This window comes from Micrasema longulum, unplaced genomic scaffold (assembly GCF_059751315.1).
Source record: "Micrasema longulum isolate JH-2025_06_02 unplaced genomic scaffold, ASM5975131v1 h1tg000212l, whole genome shotgun sequence".
Lineage (NCBI taxonomy): Eukaryota > Metazoa > Arthropoda > Insecta > Trichoptera > Brachycentridae > Micrasema > Micrasema longulum.
In genome coordinates this window covers 293613-318268 of record NW_028277417.1, presented here as the reverse complement: position 1 = coordinate 318268, position 24656 = coordinate 293613, and the positions used below count along the sequence as shown (strand labels likewise).

Sequence of the window (24656 nt, the reverse complement as noted above, 5' to 3'; positions counted from 1 at the left end):
CCAGTTTGATAGTTTTTATTGATTGACACTCATAGTATAAAACCGCTTTCACTATCAACTTGTTGACAATGTTATCTTATTTGTTCAACTTCTGACTGAAATAATGTCTACCCGAGTATTCTGACCCACATGCATCACGGGATCAAAGGTTGTTTTTATTTAAATTACACAAGGCTACTGCGCATCAATTATTTGTGGACATAATTATTATATATTGTAATAAAACAAATAAAACAACTTTGTTTTTAACCACTAATTTTTTATTATTGTTTTTTTATTACGTAACTAACGTTTACGTAAACCTTGACGAAGAAGCTTGTTTGCTTTGAAACCGGTCGGTGGAAAAAAAATAATTTGTGGTTAAAAACAAAGTTTTATTTATTTTATTATAAAGAATAACCGCATAGTTAGTGCTTCAAATATAAACTTTATGTTATATTTTGTATTTATTATTTCACTTTTGTTACATTTCCTCAATAAAAAGATACCTTGGTGAAGGTAGTTGCAATGTCCAATGTTCAAAATTTCAGGGGTACACATTTAATATCAAATAATTTGTTTTCTTAGTGGATTTTATTTTTTGTAATGGTAGCTATTTCATCATTTTTCCACAAAGAGATGCTAATTCTGAACTGCTTAGTGAGTAGAAACGATTGCAGAATGTCTGTATACGTTATATCTCAAATCTTCGCAAATTCGACCACATTAACCAAATGTCGCACGCAACTACACTGGCTTCTGTATCGGGCATGGAAAAGACGTTCACATTCTATTACTTCTTCACAATATTTTGAACAATCTCACTTCACTCACGCTTGTTTCTCTGAGAGAGCTCTTCCAGCATCTCTCACAACATGGGCTATCTCTTTGTTCTAAAAACGGGAGAACCCTTTCAGTACCCATTCATTGCTCTCATATTTTTGCTCTCATATTTTTGCCTCCTCTTTCACAGTAGTAGCTGCTCGATTGTGGAATATTCTACCCACTAATTTTAGAGCGCACATTTAAATCAATGAAATGTCTCTATCTGAATATTTTACTTTACCTTTCCACTTCCTTCCCTCTCATTTTTACCCCCTCCTCTCCTCATAATATAGTGTAAATTTGTACGTAAATTAATTTTCATTTCTCTTTCAGAAAACTTAACATTAAACATTATTATGTATACTTACAAAACTTTATTTCATAGTGCTTTTATGTAACTATAGAAACAGGTTCGGTGTTCTTAAATAAAACCATTGACCTATTAGTACACATAGACGCACCTTGAGCCCACTAAAATTATGACACTTAACTCATGCCCGAACTCTCAGTCATCGCCAACGCGTATTTAGTCGTTTACTGAAAGATAGTGGGGGAATAAAAATGACAAAAAATTTCTAAAAAAATATAAAAATATTCTGCCTCTATACAAGGGAAAAGGCTCTAGGGTGGACTGCGGAAACTATAGAGCTATCAGCCTTTTGAGCGCTGTTGGAAAGATTTATGGCAGAATACTGATTGAGAGAGTAAGAAAAGTGACTAAAGATAGAGTTTGGGATATACAAAGTGGATTTATGAATGAAAGAGGATGTATGGATCAAATATTTGCTCTGCGAAATATGACAGAAAAGTTTCCGGCTAAACATCAGAAACTTTTCTTCGCATTTGTCGATCTGCAAAAGGCATTAGATAGAGATAGAGTTGACAGAGAGAAATTGTGGAAGGTTTTATCGGAGTATGGAGTAAATGGTAACCTGACAAGGGCTATTGCGTCACTGTATAAGGACAGCACAGCATGTGTGAAGGTGAATGGGTCATTCACATCGTGGTTTAATATTCCGAAAGGAGTCAAACAGGGTTGTGTAATGTCACCATGGTTGTTCAACATATACATCGATAACTGTATGAAAGAACTGAAAGGTTTAAGAATGGGAGCAAAAATGAGTGGTATAACTGTTAACTGTCTTCTGTATGCGGATGATGCCGTGCTTCTTGCTAGCAGCAAAGAAGACCTTCAATTCTTGGTAACAAAAGTCTACGATGTATGCAAGAAAAGCGATTTGCTTATGAATGTTGATAAATCGAAAGTGATGGTTTTTGAAAGGGATGAAAATATAACTAAATGTGAGATCAGCGTGAACGGAGATATTCTGAATCAGGTAGAAGAATTTGTGTACCTGGGAAGTATGTTTACTAGGGACGGAAAGGCCAAAAAGATATTGAAATTAGGGCGAGTGCCGGGAACAGGGTGAACGGTGCACTAAAATCTACTTTGGCAAACAAATGTTTATCGCAGGAGGCTAAACTAGCCGTTCACAATGGAGTTCTAGTTCCAACTCTAATGTATGGGAGCGAAGTATGGAATTTGAAAAATAATGATGAAAGTAGGTTGAACGCTGTCGAAATGCGATCCCTCAGGTGAATGTGTGGTAAAACGATGTATGATAGGTGCACAAATGTCGAGATCCGTGAAGTGTGTAAGGCTGAGACATGCATTATTGACAGAATCAAGATAGGGGTTCTGCGTTGGTTTGGACATGTAGAGCGAATGGACAGCGAAAAAACGACTAAAAGGATCTACGATGCAAATGTTGATGGATGCAGAAAACGAGGAAGACCGAGAAAGACATGGCACGATCAAGTCCATCAAATACTTGAAGATGGACATGTCAAAAGTAGGAATAATCGGCGTGCGTGCATAAGAAGATGTATGAATGTAGAGGAAGCGAGGTCTGTATGCCAAGATAGAGTGTTATGGCGTTCTATCCTCTCTGCCTACCCCTACGGGGAAACGGTGTGATGGTTTGTTGTTGTTGTTGTTGTTTAACCGTCAGCCAGTTTTGATGTGAGCTTGATATTTTATTTGAAACCCAAATGCCTGATTGTACGTTAAAGCTGTCAAAACTGTTCGGATAAAAGGGAAAAAGATGGTGTAACTTTTCACGGTAAGTAGGTAAATAGGTATTTATTTATGATTTAATCCTAAATCTAGAAATAATTAATATTTAAATATTGAATTTAAGTAAGTAACTAAGTACTTGTTTGTTTTAATTCCAAATCATGAAACTATACATTTTCAAACAAAGAATTACTCGTATTTTCCCAAATGTCAAACTCTGCTTTTTTCACCAACGGGGGTGCACTCTAAATAGAGCGGCGATTTAAAAAAAAATATTGAATGTCAGTCAATATTATTTTAGTATTACCGAAATCCAGTAAATAGAAATAAATGGGTAGAAATTATAAGGAATTTAAGGAGATAATCTGTCCATAAATAACGAATGTTTGTAAAAATTCAAAAACAATCTTTTAATATACACAAAAAAATTACATCCTCCCGATATTTTTGTAAATGCATTCTCGTCGAATGCAACCCTGGTGATGGATGAAAAAACATTTACTCTCCTAACTTTTTTTCTACGAAATAAATTGAAGATTTTTATAGCTATAAATATGCTCGTGGCAAATATCTACATTTCGCTGAAAACCGCACGTAAATCGGTCCAGTCCATCGCGGATACACATACGAACATCGCCTTTTATGTATATATATTACACACTTGAAGTTCACTGCTAGCTGGGTGAAATAAGTGTATTATGTATTAGATTGACCTAATATGACTCCGAGATGATTCACGGTCCTATGGCGCCTAATTTAATAATTTTATCTTTTATGAGTTTAATGTCTCCTAGATTGATTAGGTAAGAATTCTACGTAATATTTAAGATAACATTATGTACGCAACTGAATTAATGAATTTTTAAAACAAACTAAACGGACGAGCCGTCATGGCGATTCCTCGGAGGAGTGGGCAGACGATACCGAGTATAACGCTACACCAATCTTATGTTTACATAAAGACTACGCTTACTCTACATCCGAGCGTCTTATGAACAAAGACCGACATGTCCATTTTTAAGTAATTATTTAATCTATCAATGCCACGTTTTTTGGGCCTTTCTCGTTTTCTAAATTTACTATAATTCGCAGGTGTTCTTTCGCTGTCGGCACACCTACATTATTTTATTCAATGGTGATTGCCTAGGAATTTTGCATTTTTGAATTTTATTACATTCATCGAAAAGACGCATAATCCAAAACGGGGACTATTTTACTCATTCAGTATGCTCTTGTGGATATTGTGCAGAAATGTTTTCATGCATACAATTGTAACGTCAAGATTCGTGACGATGTTCTATTTTTATTTTAACGGTCACAAACGTAGTTCAAAATTTAACCGAATCGTGACGTATTAGGGGCGTGGCTAATGCAATGAACATTTTCGTGGAAATTTAAAATTTTAAAAAAATAATTTATTTAAGCTTCTAAAATAAGTATACAAAATTTATTTTTTTCTCGACAGTAATTTATAGATCTTTATTAATTTAAAATTGTAAAAAAAAGTAATATTTCCCCTTCGTTTTTTTTTAATGTCTCATGATAAAACAAAAAATAATTCTAAGGTTAATGTATTATTTTTAATTACTTACTATGTTAACAACATAAATATATCGTATGTAGGTAGATATAAAGATTGTACGAAACTACCTACATTTCTAACATATTATCAAACTAAGCCAAAAAAAAATTCGCATGTATCGTATTATCATTGCTATTATTTTTTGTAATTACTCCGAGCGTGACGTCACTAGTTCTCTTCGGTGAATTGTCCGATTGGTCGGTTGGCTTCCCTAAAAACCGAAAATCTATCACAACACTTTATCAATGGTTGATTTAGAAGAACTTGTGACGTCATTTAAACTAGATATTTTTTAAACATTAAAAAAAATATTCGCCTTACAATTAAAAGCTTTAATTGTTACTGTGTGTAAGAAATCATTTTTTTATCCAACTTCTTTTAGCACTGACACTTCCTCATTATAATTTAAACTTTACATATGTTTACTGTTGGACCTGCATGTCTGTGTTAAAATATAATTATTAATAGATCCACTCTATTTACAAAACATAATATATTGTACAGTCCTCAGAACATCTTATCTTAATGAGGAGAAGTATAAAGAGAGTATAAAATTATCTTCGTTAATAATTGTATTAATAAATAATTAAAATTACTTTTAAAAAAACGTTATTTTTTGTTTTCATGATTATTTCGTCAGCGGGTATAGGTGTAAAATTTCCGTTCCGTTTTCGTATTTTGTATCATTTTTGCATTTTGTTTGCCGTTTTCATAAATAACCCACTGCGAATTCATCAGGTACCTAAGCAGTTTGAACAATTATCATCATATCTATGAACTTTCCCAGGGGTTCAATGGGTTACCAGCCATATAATAACACATTTCCTCAACATTGTCATACATATCGTCAATTCAAACTTAATATTTTTTTGCTAACATGAAAAAGGGCAATGACCATATTACGAATAGTTTCTAGGTTATTATTCTTCGTTAATTATTTTTGCTACCCAATTATAAGCGTAATTATGTTTTTTATCATAAAGTAAAAGTAAAAGGCATATTAAAATTAAGTACAATTTTTACCTTCGCGTTGCGATGGATTATCTTTTTTCCCCGCAAAAAATAATTCAATTGCGCATTTTCACGTATTGCCTACTACCAATATGAGGGTTTTTCAAAGCTTTTCATAATAGTTTGTAAAATAATAGGATTCATTCTGAAATATAAAAGTACTAAAATAAATCTGTATTTAAATCTTTATTTATATATATACATATATATATAATTCCTCTGTACGTGTGATATCACCGTACTACTCCTAAACGGCTTAACCGATTTACGTGCGGTTTTCAGAGAAATATATATGCGTGTTTGTATACAATCTTCAATCGAATTTGCAAAAAAAGGTTAGGAGCATAAATGTTTTATTCATCGATCTACCAGGGTTGCATTCGAGGAGAATGCATTTGCAAAAAAAATGGAAAGATGTTGTTTTTTGTGTATAAAAAAAGTTTGTTTTTGAATGTTTACCAACAACATTTGTTTTTCTAGGATCTCAATCAGATTATTTCCTCAAATTCCTTATAATTTCTACCCATTTATTTCTTTTTATTAGATTTTAGATAACACTAAAATAATATTAAATTCAAAACATTTTTTTAATATCGTATTCCTACATAAGTACACCACTTTGTTGGTGAGACGACCGGAGTTTGACGTTTGTAAAAGAATGCCATATTTGAAAAAAAAATATTTTATGTTTTGAAATTCAACCATATATAAGTACCTACTTAAATTCAATATTTTTTTAATATCAACAATTTTTAGTTTTTGAATTTAATCACAAACAAGTACTTAGATGAAAAGTATTTTTCCAAGATGATAGCAGGCAAGCCAACGTTCGGGCAGGACAACGTCTGTTGGGTCCGCTAGTATATATATACATTTGTAATGTTTATAGAAACTTGAAACTCCTTCAAAAACTAAAACAAACAAAACAAATTTATTTGTTTTTCATTATTTTTATTTAAATCAATATACCACATAAAATGGTACTTACATAAAATGATGCGTGTTTTTTTTCTATTACAATCTACTTTTACATTTATTTAGTTATCGTAAAGCTGCAACTTTCCAAAAAAGAGACTGTATCTTGTGCTTGGAGAGTTACGCGGAGGCTTATACTGTTTCGGGGTTTTGTGCATTTGAAATTATGTAATTTCAAATTAGTAAAAAAATAATGTAAGAAATATAATTAAATAAAACAATTACCGCCCTCGATTTTTCGATAGTAATTTAAAATTACTACTTAGATCCTTATACTCTTGAAAATATTTGTTCTATGGCAATTTTACATGACAATAATTCATAATAATTGCTTTTATAAAAGCATCTTTTAATCATCAAATTAATATTCTTCATAACAAAATAAGTAAAACAACGTTGTTTGACTTATTTTATTATAATGAATATCCACAAAGTTAGTGCTTCAAATATAAAATTTATAATATTTTTCAAATTAAAAATGTCCCCTTTTCTAGTTCTAAGATAAGTTTAAAAATGAATTTTCTATTTATGTATTTATTTTATTTATTTATTTACATACATAAGTTTATTGTGTATTATTTGAGACATAAGTCCCAACTCCATGGGACTAAAAGTCCTGTGTTGAGATGGAACTAGCAAGACACATATACATGAGTATATCACCACAAATATAGGGTCAGAAACATATATATATATTTAATACATCGTGGTTATACAAGTAAAAGTGACCATTTGCAAAAATGACGAAATTGAAATTATTGACTTTTTGACATCGTATTAGATTAGCATAATGCTTGACTGATAAAAATGCAAAGTCGATCCGACACTCTAAAAAAACTTAATTTGTAAAATATGTGACCATTTGATAGAAGCTCACAGATTTTTGACAAGTAAAACTGACCAACACACATAGTCACTTTTATTAGTAAATTTAAGATTCAAAGAATTGACCAAGTAACAGTAAGTCAATTTTACTTGTAGGTAATGTCACCAGTAAAGAGTTAGTTAGAGTTAGTAACTTAGTATAAGTTTTGTATTTGACAGATACGGTTTTTTCAATAAAAAGTTCATTAATAAAATTTATACTTTAGATTATTACGTAACACTTCTTTGTTCTATTTAATTTATTTTGTATGCCTGTGTTTATTTAACCTTCATTAATACAAAAAAATGGATTATTGAAATAAAAAATCACAAAAACATAATTTATAGTTAGAAAATAAAATACTACCTCCCTCAATGAACGATACAAAAATGATTATCTGCAAAATTTCATGTCAAATTTTACAGGTAAAATTGACAATTGAAATTGATGTTTTTATTTTTTTTTTTTATATAAAAGTAATAATGTTTTTTAAATACGTTTATACTTTACATAAAAGTTGAAAGTACCGTACATATAATGTAAAATCACCAACCACCAACTTGAATAATCTGATCTTTGAGAACCAATTGAACTCTAGAAAAACACTAAAATGCCTCCCGTGAACATTATTGATTTTGTCACTTGGTCAATTTCTCTTGTATGCCCACGACATATATATAATATATGGCACATCAATATGGTAAACAGTAAACTCAAACATTCGGAAAATCATCAAGGAGTTTCCTACTCAAATCCCTCCCACTAAGGTTTATCCAATCCTTAACTACTTTCTTTAAAATAGTTTTTGTCCTCGAGAGCTTAATACGCTCTTCCAAAATATTGAACACTCGGTGCGATAAATGAGAGATGTCTCTGAGCAAAAGTCGTACGGGTTTTGGGTATGACATAATTCATGCTCTGGGAAAACCTCGTACGGACATTTTGCTGAGACCTCTTCTTATTGTTCGGCCAGAAGTGTGTAAGTGCTTCTATTAGGTACAGTTGTCTCATATCCAGCACCTTCATGTATTGGAACAACTGTTCTGACGGGTGTGTTGGAGGGCGCCAGAATATTATTCTCAATAATAATTTCTGTGAAATTATGAGAGGCTTTAAAATGGATGCCGCACATTACCCCCCCCCCCAGCCAGCTATTTCGGTAACTGAAAAATTATCCGATTATCAATCACGATCCTAGCTATATTTTGCAGCAAAACAATGGGCCGTAAGTACTTGGATCGAGAATCGCAAGCGCAGCGACAAAGCCGTCTGTTGCACGTTTGTTGTCAAATAAAAAAACCAAAACAAAAAATGTAACGCCTTTGTTCTATGCAATAGAGCGAAATGCCCTCCCTACGGCTGTAGCGCATCATTAGTCCGAGGATAAACCCCTCCAGATAACCGTTCGAGCGGATAACTGGCCTTGTGTGAAGTTTCTCTTCCTATAGTTGTATTCCCTCGGCAATGATCTTTGTTCTGTTTATTTACATAAAATATGTATATGATGTTATTTATCTATCTGTCATCATCGAACATTTGCGCAGTTATAATATTAAATGTATTAATCACCGTATTAATAATTTCTCGGTTTGTAACACAGAACTGGGATGGATTGCCAATCGATTTATTGACATTTGACTACTGTCCGGATAAAACCAGGACTAATTTTATTGTTTCATAATTTAGCGCGAACAATTATTTTAATTTTTAATAATTCCTCGTTTATTTACAAACCCAATATAAATTACTTCCTTCAAAATTATCTTGCTCCGCATAAAAATACAGAAATAAAAAATAAAAACTTTTTTTAATGTACAATTGTTATTTTTTACACTTAAGGCAATGTATAAAAGTATAAATGTATAAATATAAAAAAAATTAAAAAATGTATAAAAGAAATGACGTAAAACAAGCAAACGTGATATAGGTGCGAAGGTTTTCACGGTCACTGTTATCAATATGTTTCTTTTTTGGGTGATACCGTGTGTGTTGGATTTGTTCCGACGTTTCAGCTACCATTGCGGGAGACATGCAGAGCTGTATTTACACAGCTTACCCCGAAGATGGCTCCTGCAATGGTAGCCGAAACGTCGGAACAAATCCAACACGCGGTATCACCCAACAAAGAAACATATAAAACAAAATGTGTTTCAAAAATCGTTTTGTATACCTGAATAAAATAGTTTTTTTTTGTGATTTATCATAAATATTGCTGCAATTAAGAAAATGAGAAAACAAATATATATTTTAAATACACGCTTTATTTATTTATTTCATTTCATTTAAAAAAACATAGTCATTACACATTTTCTTCTGGACTTTATTCTAATTTAAGTCACTTTTTTCCAAAATCTCTGCCCTTTGACGAAGTTCAGTTAGTTTTCATAATTTTTAGGTAGGTAAGGCTTAAAACATAGCCTTTTTAAGTCCAAAGGTAATGACGATTGCTATTTTTTATAGTAAATATGTATTATGATAGGCGTCTTTTATCAGTTGGTGTTTTAAACTTCCTAAATGAATATTTATTTATCCAAAAATATTTAACAAAAGGATTCTTGTTTATTCACGTAACGTCAATACGTTAATCAATATTAATGATAAAATTCAGCAGGTACCAATATACTTCAACATTTTTTGGTGACTTTTTTCTCTCGAGGAAAACCGTGTTATTTTCACCAATGTATTTTTACAGGGGTACTTAGTTTAAAAAAACATAAATTTTTCAAAGGGAAACTGTTGACGAATGATTAATCGTCAGAGTTGATTTTGTTTTATTTATAGTATGCATGTTTATATGAAGAAGTTGATTGCAGTTTATCGCTTCACAGTAAGCGTGTATGACAATATTTTATAGCGTCGCAATTTGGAGATCGACAAAGAATTTGTTTGAAGAACTTTATGTAATCGATTCAGGGTTGGTGTGCATATTAAATCAATATTCCAAGCTCCGAAACAGTGACCTTTACACTGATTATCACGTCTGTCATTCGTGATTAGTTGCAGTTCCTCGGTAGGTACGTGTTCCGTCAACATTTCTATTTCATTTCTAAAATATTTTCCAAATAACTATTACAATACAATTATTATTTTTTTTATTATTAAAACGAATTGCTTTGAACGACGTCGCTAGTTCTTCCGAATCAACCGATGATAAGACAGTTGTGATAAATTTCCGATTCATGTTAAGTCAACTGACGAATCAGCAGAACTCATCGAGAAGAAGGGGAAGAGAACTTGAGACGTCACACGCGGAGTGATTTCAGAAACACAAAACTTTAAAGAAGCATAGCGCTGATAATACAAAACTTTTTTTTTTTTTTAAATTGGCCAAGTATTTAAAAAAAAAAACACTGAACTTCCCCATTAAATGCTCTAATTTTTCATATGTTGGGAAAAAAAACTTTAATAATCTTTTCGAAAATCTTAAATCAATAGCACATTTAAAAAAAATTAAATCTAAATAAAAAAAAAACACATGAGACCCACCCTATCCTGAACTCCATACAGTGGAAAATTGTGTATATTTTAGAATATGATACCTAATTTTACGAAATCTGTTCTATACAGTAAAAATAAAATGTAAATAAAATAAAATAAACATATGTATACATATAAATATAAAAATTAATGTAAAACAGACTCCCTCTCTAAACGCAAGTTTTTCACTTTATTAGAGAAGTAGAAACGTTATAATTAACTATGTATGTACAAAACATTCATAACTTTATAATTACTTTGTCAAAAAAACTTTTTCCATAAAAAAAATAGGCTGAAAGTACATGTTTTGAATACTTATGTTTACTCTAGTTATATACCTCATTGTTTTTTGTACCCATTTTCCCGCATCACCGTATTCCTCTAATTTATTGTAATTGCGTCTTTTCTTTAAATTATGATAAAATCATCCTTTTATCTACCCCCGCGACGGTGAATAAGTAAAGGAATACGTTTCCCAGATCAAATAAATGCAATACTTAAACAAGATAATTATCCAGATTAGTCCGGATTTCAACTTTTCCTTTTTTCATTGTGAATAGGATACCTACACATGCTGGTATGAACCTACGTATTATATAACTAATATCATCACCCCCCAACACGTACACCCACATGTTGAGATGACAATAATTTTTATGAGTGAATTTTAATTTGTAAAGTTAAATTTAAACTTAAAATAAGATAATTAAATATTTAAAAATGCGTACAGTGAATCCAAAAGTATGAAGTAAAATCATTTGTTTTTCTCCCTAAGAAGTTTTTCATATTCATAATTTAAATATGATCATTATTAAATATGCAAACTCCTTCGAAAGAAAATCCAGCCAGTCTGCAAGCATTTGGACATACTCAAAACATTGTTGAATTAACTACCTGGTAAAAGAAGAAATATAGAAAATTGGAAAATTGTTTTCAGGCGTTGCCTAGTAGGTGAATTGGTTCAACCGGATGAATCTCACCCACGCGATAAAGGTTTCAGCTCTTTTACTTCACAAAAGTCAACAGATGTAAGAGTTGAGGAAATTTGGATGTTCAAACACAGGCAGAATGTTGAATATTACACAGTGTGTAAAGTGGCCACTTAAACCAGCCAATGACAGGTCATAAGCCCCGTAAATGCCTAGACTACCATATTCCCTTCTCAAAATTGTTTTCCATCTCTGTTGCGACAAATTTAAATATGTACAATTATTGTATTTATTTTCCCATTCCGAGTAACATAGTTACTATAAGACATTACTATCGAAAGTCAAATATTATATAATGGTTAGCTGTGCATAATCGTTTATTCGGACAATTCGCCCCTGCTAGACTACCTATAATATAATATATGAAGACTGGACGGAAAAAACATGCTTTTTTTAATAGATTTTTTATATTTTTTTCTTGCTTTCACCTTTCTTATTGACTAATCCTGTTTCTTCCGCCTAATCCATAACTTTTTGACCACTGATGATTTATAATGTTTATAAAGTTTTTGAATGACACAACTGTGCGTACAGTTAAAATCATCAAATTGGCATACTAACCTCAAATTCATAAACAAACTGACTAAGCATGTTTCTACCCTCCAGTCTCTTCATTTGGTAAACTACTAAAATAGTTTCTACGCCTGAGGTATTTTAAGATTAAGTTTATTTTACTCTGTGTATTTTTTTTTGTCTGAAATAGAACCAGAACTCTCGATGAGTATTTTCGACTTGATGGCTGCTTTCAGGTAAAAATCCTGAAAAAGGAAATCGAGTGGAGATACGTCCGCCAAACTAAACGTTGCTCAAAATAAAATGTTGGCACCCGAAGCGTAAGGCTGATCACATTATTACGCTGCATTTAGTTTCTCAATGCAGTGCCCTATACACCACTGAGAGCGGGAAAAGGAATTATAATAAAGTTATTATTATTATTTTCAGCCATTTAAAGGGTTTAGAAAATTCCACATTTCATTTTTTCATGAAGAATTTGTTTTTGATTATGTAATGTCGCCGCCCAATAGTTAAATCTGCCGCTCAACTGGGCGGCTAGACTGTCCATTAAATGCTGTAATTCAACTGAATGGCTAGGCCTTTTGTTGAATTCCTGTTTAACGAAAGGGCCGAACGTCGCTTAGCTCTTTAATTTTTATACAACAGTAATAATTGTTTTATTTTTAAATTTATTTTGTTATGTTAAGTTAGGTTAGGTTAGGTTAGGTTGGGTTAAGTTTGATAAAAAAAACGTATTTTTGTTTAACTTAATCCTTAATTAAACTTAATAATTCATCCTTAACTTAACTTCATAAATAAACAACAATATGTTGAGTTTTTCCAAATTTTTGTAGACAAGGACTGGATTCAACTCCCTGGGGAGCTGTTTATATTAACATATTACAACAGAGATGAAGAACATTTAAGAGAAGGTAATATAGAAGTCTAGGCATCTACAGGGATTATGCCATGTCCATGAAGAAGTATAGAAATTGAAAAAATAACATTTTCAGGCGTTGCCTAGTATGTAGGTGAAATAATTCAATTAGATGAATCAGACCCGCATAAATAAAGGTTTCAGCTCTTTGACTTCACAAACATCAACAGATGAAAGAATTGAAGGTATATAGATTTTAAAATATGGGCAGAATGGTGAATGTTACACAGTGTGTAAAGTGGCCACTTAAAACCAGCCATTGACAGTTCATAAGCCCTGTGGATGCCTAGACTTCTATATTACCTTCTCCTAAATGTTCTTCATCTCTGTTGTAATATATTCATAAATAAGGTTAATTTTTTAATATTTTATTATTAAACTTAAACCGCCTAACCTAACGCAACCCCGCGGCTTTTGGTTTGGCTGTTTCCAAAGGGCTAGCTTTCAACTAGCCAATCCGCCGAATGTTGCGTTATCTTAATTGATTACTCAAACGGATAACCTCAAACGAGTTGTGGTCTTGTGGTAGTATTGTGGACTCACGGACCAAAGGTCCGAGGTTAAAATCCCACTCTACCCCAACTCGATTTCCATTTTTCCAGCACAAGTTATTTACGACTTTAGGAAATGGTCTGAAAATTTAAATATTTTAGTAAATAATATTCTTATTTATACAAGTATTTTTCTTTAAAAATAATTTGAAGAATCGTTAAACGAACGGTCTAGCCATTCAGTTAAATGTCGGCATTTAATAAATAGCCTGGCTTTTCAGTTGAGCGGCTGATTGAACTATTTGGCGGTGACATAATTATCATTTTATTTCAATTCGATTAGAAAACTTGTATGTAAATTTACTGACATTAAATTTTATATACGCCATTTCGTTGTTGTAATATTTTTAATTCTGCATTTCTATTAAATTAACGTTTTGTCGGTATTTTTTAAAACTGCGCTTTTCAACTAACGCTCTTTTTTATTTTAACTTTGATGAAAGAATAAGTCGTGTCCTTCGTACTTTACTGCAAGTTCGTATTTTTACATTTTTAGAAGGATGCTAAAAGTATCGAAGGTACATTTATTAGTAACACCCATTCATCTATTTCCAGGTAAGAAAGCATTAAAATGCTATTTTTCACTGCCAAAAATACATACAATAATTAGTGTTTACCTACGAACCGCATTGATTGATTTAAAGTTTAAACCAACCCCACTGTAAAGTCAATAAACATGCTTTTGTTGTTAATGTAAATTCCTATGTGCGTACGTATTTTTAATGTAGGTATCTTTTTGACCCGTTTCGGACAACACTGCAGTAAAAATCCACACGGCACGATAAAATTACACGGGTGGACTGATATTTATTGTATTATAATTTTGATTTATTTGATGGTAGGCAAACGCACTAACCAGTACACCATGAAAACGACGAATCTCCATTCGATTTCCTTTTGCAAGATATAAAATACCTAAAAGTAACCACTGATTTTTTTTATTTTAATGAAATAATATCAATTTCGATCTACTCTAATTTTCTCGCGCCGTTTGTATTTGGACGATACGTGTGAAATGGCATTTTGTAAGTACATTACTTTAATACACGGTGTCTCTTAGTTCCTAGTTTATGACTAACCTTCGGATATTTTCAGCAAATAAGTTTCTAATGTTAAGTAAGTTGATATTAGTATATAACCGCTTACCTGTTTTTTAGTGTCTACCGATTTCGGGACATGGCTTTCATATTTAAAAAATCATGAAAATCATGAATGACAGGGTGACACTTAATTGCAAGATGTTTAAACTATAAATATTTTGAAAATTAAAAAAAATATATAATGTTCTTATGATTTAGCGTTATATTTCAATTTCAACGAGTTGTTAATAACTCAACATTAGAAATGGGGAATTATGTTGTGGTAGAGCTGGATTCGAACCTCGAATATCTGATAAATGTGTCCGCGACACTAGCCACGGAACCATAGCCCGGTTGTATAATATAGATAAAAATAGGTTAATATATTACAACGGAGATAAAGAAAATATTTTTTTCCAACTGATTTGAATATTTTATTAATAATATGATTAAATTAAAAAATGTTAACAATCTATTTTATTTTTATCTATTTCAACACATTTCTTAAAATGTTATTATTTCAATATAACACATTTCTCTGCAACACAAACTGTAGGAAAAACAAAAAAAAATATTTGTAAATACATAGGTATATTTTTTACCCGAATATTTCATATGGGTATTTACGTTATTTTTTTCTGTAAGTATATTATAATTTGATAATAGTCTGCTATTCTGTTTTATTTATTTTTTTAATCTCCATATAATTTCGATTCTATTTTTTTTTTAAAGTATTAACCTAATTTCTATTTTTCTTCTATTTTTTATTTATGACCTGTCGTTGACTGGTTTAAGTGGCCACTTTGTACACTATGTACTGCACCATTCTGCCTATGTTTAAACATCCACATTTCCCTTACTCTTCCATCTGTTAACTTTTGTGAATTAAAGACCGGAAACCTTTTTTTTGTAGGTGAGATTAATCCGGGTCAACCATTTCACCTGCTAGGCAAAATAATTTTTAAACTTTTGTACCAGCTAGTTATAGACAGGCAAAAATTAATATCTATATAACTCCCAAAGGAGGAAATCCAGCCTGTCTACAAACATTTGGATATACTCAAAACATTGTTGAACCTTATTTTTTAGATTTTTATTCTTAATAAATAATTATTTATTTTAACTGGCAATATTTTTACCCCACGGTTATAATTATGGCTTAACACGGGCATAACCCAAAACGCCATAATAAATTCGTAAATATGTATACTGTAAATTAATTTTAAATAAAATAATGTTCACTTTACTAGCGGACCCGGCAGACGTTGTCCTTCCCGAACGTTGGAAAAAGACTTTTCATTGATACGTAGGTACCAAGGTACCTGTTTGATTAAATTTCAAAACAAAAATTGATAATATTCAAATATTGAATTTAAGTTGGTACCTAGGTACTTGTTTATGGTTGAATTCCAAAACATGAAATAAATATTTTTCAAATATGGCATTTTTTTTGCAAACGTCAAACTCCGGTCTTCTCACCAACAGATGGGTGTACTTATGTGGGAATACGATTTTTTTTTAATATATTGAATTTAATATTATTTGAGTATTACCAAAAATATAGTAAAAAGAATTAAATGCGTAGAAATTATTAGGAATTTAAGGAAAAAATCTGATTGAGATCCACAAAAAAACAAATGCCGTTTATAAACATTCAAAAACAAACTTTTTTTGTACATAAAATAACAACATCTTTCCATTTTTTTTTTCAAATGCATTCTTCTCGAATGCAACCCTAGTAAATCGACGGATAAAACATTTATGCTCCTTACTTATTTTTTACATATTAGATTGAAGATTTTAATATCTACGAACACGCACAGCGCAAAGATCTATATTTCTCTAAAAACCGCACGTAAATCGGTTAAGCCACTTAGGAGGAGTTCAGTGACATCACACGTACAGAGGAATTATATATATAAAGATTAATATTTTTGTATTTTAGCTAATGGGCTTTTATGTTTAGTGGTACCGTGTATATACATACATTTCCTGAACGTCGCAGATTTGCAAGTACCGAAGTACCTGTACATTTTGTTTTAATTACTTTATTGGCATACTTACCTCCGTATGTATATTATTACCCCAATGTCCCTAATTGATCTGGGTTTTTCTTGCTTTGTCGAAACTTTCCGAGATTAAATATTAAATTCTACCTGCATTTACGAAGTGAATATAAGACGTTATAATAAAAGTATCAGATCAGGTAATATGCTTGAAAGAAAAAAAAATGTAAATACCTACTCACATGTACGTTGTAATTGGTAATAAGTGTGCTGTTTTGTACGTTTAATATTGTATTTTTGCATTCATGCCTTATGCATATAAATATTTTTTTTATGCTGGACAACGAAGTTTTAGTCCCAACCTTAAAGTATTCACTCTAAGGTCTTTACATTGATGTATGGAAGTGAAACGTAAAGGAAGATGAAAGCAGAGTGAATACGGTCGAAATGCGATCTCTTTGACTAATATGTGGGAAATCAATATATATTAGGGTTACGAATGATGAAATCAAATCAAATCGAAAGTGGAAATCTGAGACAGGAATAATGAGGAACTTTAGTCCCTTTTTTATTTGTTTATATACTATTAAACTAAGCCAATGAATATATATATTTATATATATATATATCTATCGTAATATCAGCGCTTTGATTTTTTAATGTTTTGTATTTCTGACGTCAGAGGTTCTTCTCTGTCAGTTCTCCCGATTGGTTCGTTTAAGGTAGGCAAACCGGATATCCTTCACAGCTTTCATATCATTGGTTGATTCATATGAACCAGTGACGTCGTTCAAAGTAGAGTGGGTTTGTGTTAAAATAATTGCATTATTTTTTTCGTACATTTTCAAGAAACTTGCCGTACAATTTAATGCTATAATTTTTACCGCGCGCAAGAAAATATTTTTTGTATCTAATTTCCCGTTGGGCTGAAGTTCCTCGTTCATAAATGGGATCCACTCTCGTGTTTACGACCCTCTTTTACATCTAATGGACCCCTATTTTTTTTTTGCTTATATGGACCCCCTGCGGGTCGTGATAGACCCCTGTGGGTCCATGTCAGCGAAAATGTATTAATAGGTAGAGCTATTTTTTTTTTGTTGTAATTTAGTTCTTCAGGAAGCCAATTCCACTAGATCGAGAAATATCCATCTCCTCTCAAAAACTCTGTGGCCTAGAGTATGCCGATGATGCGGTTATAATTGACGATTCAGTCAGTCAGGGATCTTCACGCTACTATAGATAGCCTAAATAGACATGTGTTTACAAATCCTTAGAACAAAAACCCACGTACTGTGTAACACTTCGTGCCTTGATGTCCAAAATCCCCTGAATCTTATCAAACCAAGTCTTCGAAAGGGTCATTGCTGGCGCCACATTCAACAGTATGAAGGCTGTCTGGAGATCGGATATTTACTCAGTGAAAACCAAATGCCACCTATAAACGCCTGCATAACCCCTCTTCTCCTCTACGAATGCGAATAGTTGCACCTCACTAGGGCCGAAAACAGCAAAATTCTGAGTTTTGCGAATAGGTGTCTCAGAAGAATCTCGGACGTTCGGTGGATTAACTTTGTAAGGAATGGAGTAGTAAGAGAACGGACGCAGCAAACTCCGGTGACAACTGTCATAAAGCGGAGGCTATACGGTTGGCTTGGCCATGTCATGCAGATGCCTCCTGAGAGCCTTAACCACGCGTGCCTTTTTTCAAGGCATCAGGTTCTCGACGTCCTGGACGTCCGCTGCTGACTGTCCGTCGGCAGTTCGCGTCAGAACTACGGGACGCGAACCTGACTTGGGAGGATGCGCAAGAGCTGGCAGCCGACAGAGATGCTCGGAGGATCTTCGTCGACACCATATGCTCCAACTAGGGAGCGGACATGGAATGATGATGATGACGATGACTTCAAAATAATTTTAATCCTTGACTAAAGTAATTCCCGGGAAAAGCATAAAAAAGGTTGAATATGTTTTTTTTCAAACGCAAGGCCTCTTGGCATAGTAGGCAAAAAGTTTGACTACGAGACGAATATATTATTTTACTGCATTTGTATTATTGTTTCTTAGTCCTTACAAAAAATAAAAAAAAAATTTTTCACTATTGGATTTGTGTGTGTGCTTTACTAGGTAAGCGGTTACCTACATTTCATTTAATTATATTACGTTCAACCTACTAAACCCATTTTAAATCATTTACAAATAAAATTGTTGTTAATTGTATCTTACTCTAAGGAGGTCATGTTAGTAAAACAAATGGCGACTGCTCTTAAAATGGTGAATTATTGTGAATATTATGACCATTACAACACAAGGGAAAATGATGAAATATCTGGAATTATTTCACGATGCGTTTTGTTTTCAAAACTGCTTCCAATTTATCCAATATAAATATCAATAAATCCTATATTTTCGCAATAAACTTACCAACAGTATTTTTGTATTTAAAAAAAAAACTTTAATTAATTTAATTTAAACGTAGGTATATTGCTTTTTCTTAAAAATATAATTTTTTTACACTTTTAATTTTATATCATCGGTATATTGGTAAAAATCCTCTAAATGCATTATTTACTTTACTGAGAAAAAACAATTTGATGGTTTGACTCCGTGAAAGTTTTTTCAGCATATTTTGGACATCATACGTACTCATGAAACCATCTAAGTTCCTTTAAATTGTTTCAACGGATGGGATTTCGAAATAAAATAGAATTAACTGTTTTCACCAATACACGATACCTTTAAAACTAAACCTCGGAGGTTTAAGAGGATTTTATCAGTTAATAAAGCTCGAAAAATGCCATGTATCTGCATTTATAACTTGCTTTCTCAAATTTTGTCATTTAGCGAGTTTTACCCTCAGAGTGCGCCACCGGCTAATAATAGAGTCGCCCTAACGGACAAAAACCATTCTGTGATTATCAATCACGAAGTTAGCTACAGTAAAGTTTACTGCAATACAACGGGCCGTAGGTACTCAGGTCGATAATTGCAAGCGCAAACCGCAATCGTCTGTTACACATGTGTTGTTAAACCAAAAATTTGGAACCCAATTGTTCTATGCAAAAGAGCAAAAGGACATCTTTATAACTCAGAGCGAATTATTACTCTGAGGTTTTACCAGTATTATACAGACAATATTACCTAAATTAAATCAATATTATGGAATTTTACTAAGTAATTGCCACTTTAAACAAGTTAGTTTGGAGGTTTATTAACATTTTCTCTTGAATTTTTGTAGGTAGTGTCAACATAATTTAAACAAAAAATGTAAATATTAAACATTTTTCAGCTTAGGTCTTTATATTTTTGTTAACAATAGCAAATATGATATCTTGTTTTTTTCAATAATACTGTTCTTCGATACAATTTTTTATATTTTATATTTTAAAAATAAACGAAAATATGCAATCAACTTCAACATATGTCGACGTGTGGAAATTGGTAGGTAAAATATTTTTTTTCATATAAGGAATGCTTATCAAAGCATTTTTTTTATGTATTATGCATATGAGGATTCTTTAAAAAAATATAATAATGATAATAATCTGGTGTCTTTCCATAAAATGTATGTTAAGATTGAACCTTTTTATGTTCGGAAAGGGGGATTTAAAATACTATGAAATTAAAATCTATAACCTACTGACCATTAAAACAATAAGTATCGAGAAAATATTCAAAAATGCTATAAAAAAATGGATAAATGGAAGTGGGTAGAAGTCAAATGGATTGTTTTATTCGCCCGAACCAATATTTGAATCACCTACTCCACAAACGTATAGTTTATATTATATTTTTGTTTTTTTACTGTGCGTTTTATAATATAAATAATATAATTATACAAAAATTAAATATAAACATAAAGACGTAGTGTTTTACACTCTCATAACATTTTGTAATTTCCTTCTGTGTATTAATGCCCGTATGCAGAGACAAAACTTAAGGTGAGGAAAGTACATTCTAATTTCAAATGCAAAGAATAACCCGAAGGTGAAGACAATACCTCTCACCTTAAGGTTTGCTCTGCATAAGTCTTCTTCGTATATTCTCACATGTAAGAAAAAAAAGTATATTGCTAAGCGTCCTCGGCACGGGTAACCCGACCCCAGTGAGGTCACATTATTTTTATTATTTATTATGGTTTATAATGTGAAAAAGTAATAAATAACATACTCGTACATGCAATAACTAAATAATATTTCTCATACATAGATTTCTTAATTAGGTACCAATGCCAACTAAATTCTTTACAATTTTTTCACCTCTTTATATTAAGTTACTTTCGCCGCCAAAAATAATAACAAAAAAAAAACTTCGTGGGTAAATAATTATAAATAAATGGACCAAAGGATACTACGTTGTTCCAAGAGCCAAATGAAGTAGGTACTAGATATCTGTCTAAATATTCTTTCTTATTTTTTTTGTTTTTTTCGCAGCTTCGCTCGTGTGGTAATCAATTCGTTTTGTCGTTTAGAAATAAGAATTCTCCTGATGGAATGATATAGTTTTTCGCGACAGAAAGTAACTTGTATCGATTGCCAGTCCTCCATCTATCGCTATGAAAAAAATACGACAGTCCATTAGTTTGTGGCGACGTCGCATCGTTATTCTGTTCACAAATTCAAAATCCTACTACAAAACCAAAACGAAAAGCTAACCAAACTAACCATGGATAAAGCGATTCAAGTATATAAATTGAATTAATTCATATTTAAATTTGTTGCAACAGAGAACGAAAACATTTTTGAGGGGGAATATGGGAGTCTAGGCATTTACAGGGCTTATGACCTGTCATTGGCTGGTTTGGCCTAGACTCCCATATTCCCCCTCAAAAATGTTTTCCCTCTCTGTTGCAACAAATTTAAATATGAGCAACTCCAGCCAGTCTGCAAGCATTTGGACATACTCAAAACATTGTTGAAATAATTTATTTCAACAAATTAATTATTTCTGTCATCCCACAGTACCACCTACTTATTTTCAAATAACCTTGCTCATTCTTGATATAAATTTTTTTCAATATATTTTTTTAAATTCTGGTTAAAAAATAAGTATCATATATTACTTCTCGCCTCTCCGGCTATCCCTATGCAAAAAATATGTCAATCAAGTCAAGTTGCTCCGTTGAGACGTGAAAATAAGAATAAAATTACATAGGGTAAGTATGTAGATACATAATTAATAATAACCTCTCCATTTGAGTAAAAACTCGTGTTTAGAGAGGAAGTTCGTTTTAAATTATTTTTATTCAAGTTCCTTAAAATTAGATGTTATATTGTATGGAGTTCGGAATAGTGATCTAGGATGTTTTTTTTCATTTCGATTTAAATGTTTTAGTATTCGGTATTGATTTTAAGATTTCTGGAAGATTATAAATGTTTTTTTCCCCACATAGTACCTATATTTACGTTGTTAAATTTTAGATGCGCTTGGTAAAAAAGTTTTAGTAAAATAGTCGTGATATCTGCAAGCTTTAATTGTCTTATTTTATGTTTACAAAATATTATGTAAATATTTTGGTGCATCGTACATCCTGCTCTGCTGGCGCTACTGGCGGACTGATTCAAATACTTATACAAATAACTTGAGTGAACAAGACTATTTCCGAAAAGTCTATCTAATCTCTCGATGCCCATTATTGTACAGTAATCGTATTGTATTTTAATATAAATAAACAATAACACACTATTTTTATCAAAAAATATTAATATATATTTATTCTTACAATAATCCACAAATTTCTAAATATTTGTTAGTGTTTCAAATATTTTTACTGTTAGTAATATTATGTAGTGAGTATTTTACTACCTAAATCGTATTTTTAAAAAAACATTTTATGTTTGTCAAAAATATATATTTAGTTTTTATGTGGGTGGATAGTGTTTCAATGTATAACTACGTACTTTAAATACGATGAAATTAATAGGTTATTTATTTATTACACTTTTTTTCGCAATGCACAGAGGTTCTTTGTTTCAGGGCCCGACTAGCTAGGAATTTCATGTGTTTAGGCGGGACCTTTTTTTCGTTGGATAATGCTTAGTGAAATTTAAATTTATAATTAATTAAAAAATATATTTCCTTCAAATAAATTCATTACTTAAATTAAACAACGTAGCGCCAATGTCTAACGCGTGTATTCACCGAATAAAAGTCATCGATATAATTATAAATATCAACAATCAACACTGGCCACGCGTTACTACTATCGTTCCTTATCACTCCCCTCCACAAGTCTCTTGTTTGGTTTTGCCCTCCCACTACTGACGTCTTCTGCGCATTCCCTCTCTTTCGTCGACGGAATTTGAGAGCTAGGTCCTTAAACATTAAGTACCTAAATCTCTTTCCGCCCCATTCGGCCGCATCCAGTGCGTCTCTCTCCAACACCCGACGTCTCGGTCGCACAGTCCCGAGTACGAGCTAGAGCCGGATTGATAACAAACCACCCCGGCCGCAGACCTGCAGTCGGATTTCGGGAGCAGTCGCTATCGCATCGTATCGGTACTCGGTACTAGCTCAGGACCGCGTGCGTTTGTTATTGTTCCTCGACAGTAGCGGCGGCACTTGTGTTTTCCGCTTGCACGTACTTTAGGCGGGAACACCGCGACTTCTTAGTGTTTTTCGTGAAAGTCAACACACATTCGTAGCAATTAAGTGCGATATCAAACGTTTGCATGTGTCCTATTCGCTTCGAAGGGACGACTTTTAGTCGGCGGATTAGATAAACCGCCCCCGCATTGCAGTTCCATTAATATATCTTCCGGCCCCGTGTGAATGAGAAATTTCAGATTCAAAACCTTCATACATGCGGGAAGAAACCGCAAAGTCATTTATCATGAAGTGGTTCAAAAAATCGTCCAACGACGACCCCGCGAAAATCCGTGAATTGGATTCCCTGCCCCCCAGTGACACCCAGGACCGTCTAGCTAAGGAAGCTGACAAGCTCGAGAAGATCATCGACCCTGATCGCGAAACTCACGTGTTCGAAGTGCGCGACGCAACCCTCAACGGAGAAAAATATGTCGTTATAGACGAAATTCAGGAACCTGGCTGCTCGAACGCCATACATTACGCACAGACAGCGGCGGGAGAATTAGAGGATATACCGCCGCCCTTGGAAGCTCCTATTCTATCCGTGGTGGAACGTCCTGTTGGAGTTTCTCCGACGGGCCACTCGAAAACCGACGGCAGCTGTGATTCTAGCACGGAAGCATTCTCGGTCCAGCCGAAGAACCGACATGAACAATTGCGAATAAAGAGTTTTTTTAACTTCCGTTGGAACAATATAGTGATGGGTGTAAAAGATCAAGATCTGCCGCCCAGTTGTATCGCGTATACCGATAAGAAGATCGGCGACCGGACTCTTCAGGAGTATTACGGACTGTCGGACGACGAGGGAATAATAATCCGATTTAACGTCGTGGAATACAGACCGTTCAAGCGGGGACGCAAATTCGCCGCGGGAATCCCGTATCCCGGGAAACCTCCCAAACCGAACGAAACCAAGACTGATCTGGAGGGAATGGAGGTTCCGTTAATAATCGAAGAAAATGCCTACGAGAAAATTATTCTCTGGCTTTTATCAACCTTCAAAAACATCATGTACTGGTTGAGGACAAATTTTGGTATTTATATTTTTTATTCCTTCTAATTTTAATATTGAAATTTTCTGCGATGCATCCGACAGTATTACTTCTTAATAAAACATATCAAATAATATATAACGCCATTCGCGTAACGTAATGTGATATTTACTAGTTTCGCTTTGTATGTTATCAAAATGGTGTATTTCTAACATAAAATTACAAAATTCT

At 32.7% G+C, this 24656-nt stretch overlaps 1 protein-coding gene across 1 annotated transcript in view; it reads left to right on the top strand.

Moving 5' to 3' along the window:
• spri (Src homology 2 domain-containing protein sprint) overlaps window positions 1-24656 on the top strand; it is a 68823-nt gene that overhangs the window by 30200 nt on the left and 13967 nt on the right. The window lies entirely within an intron of this gene.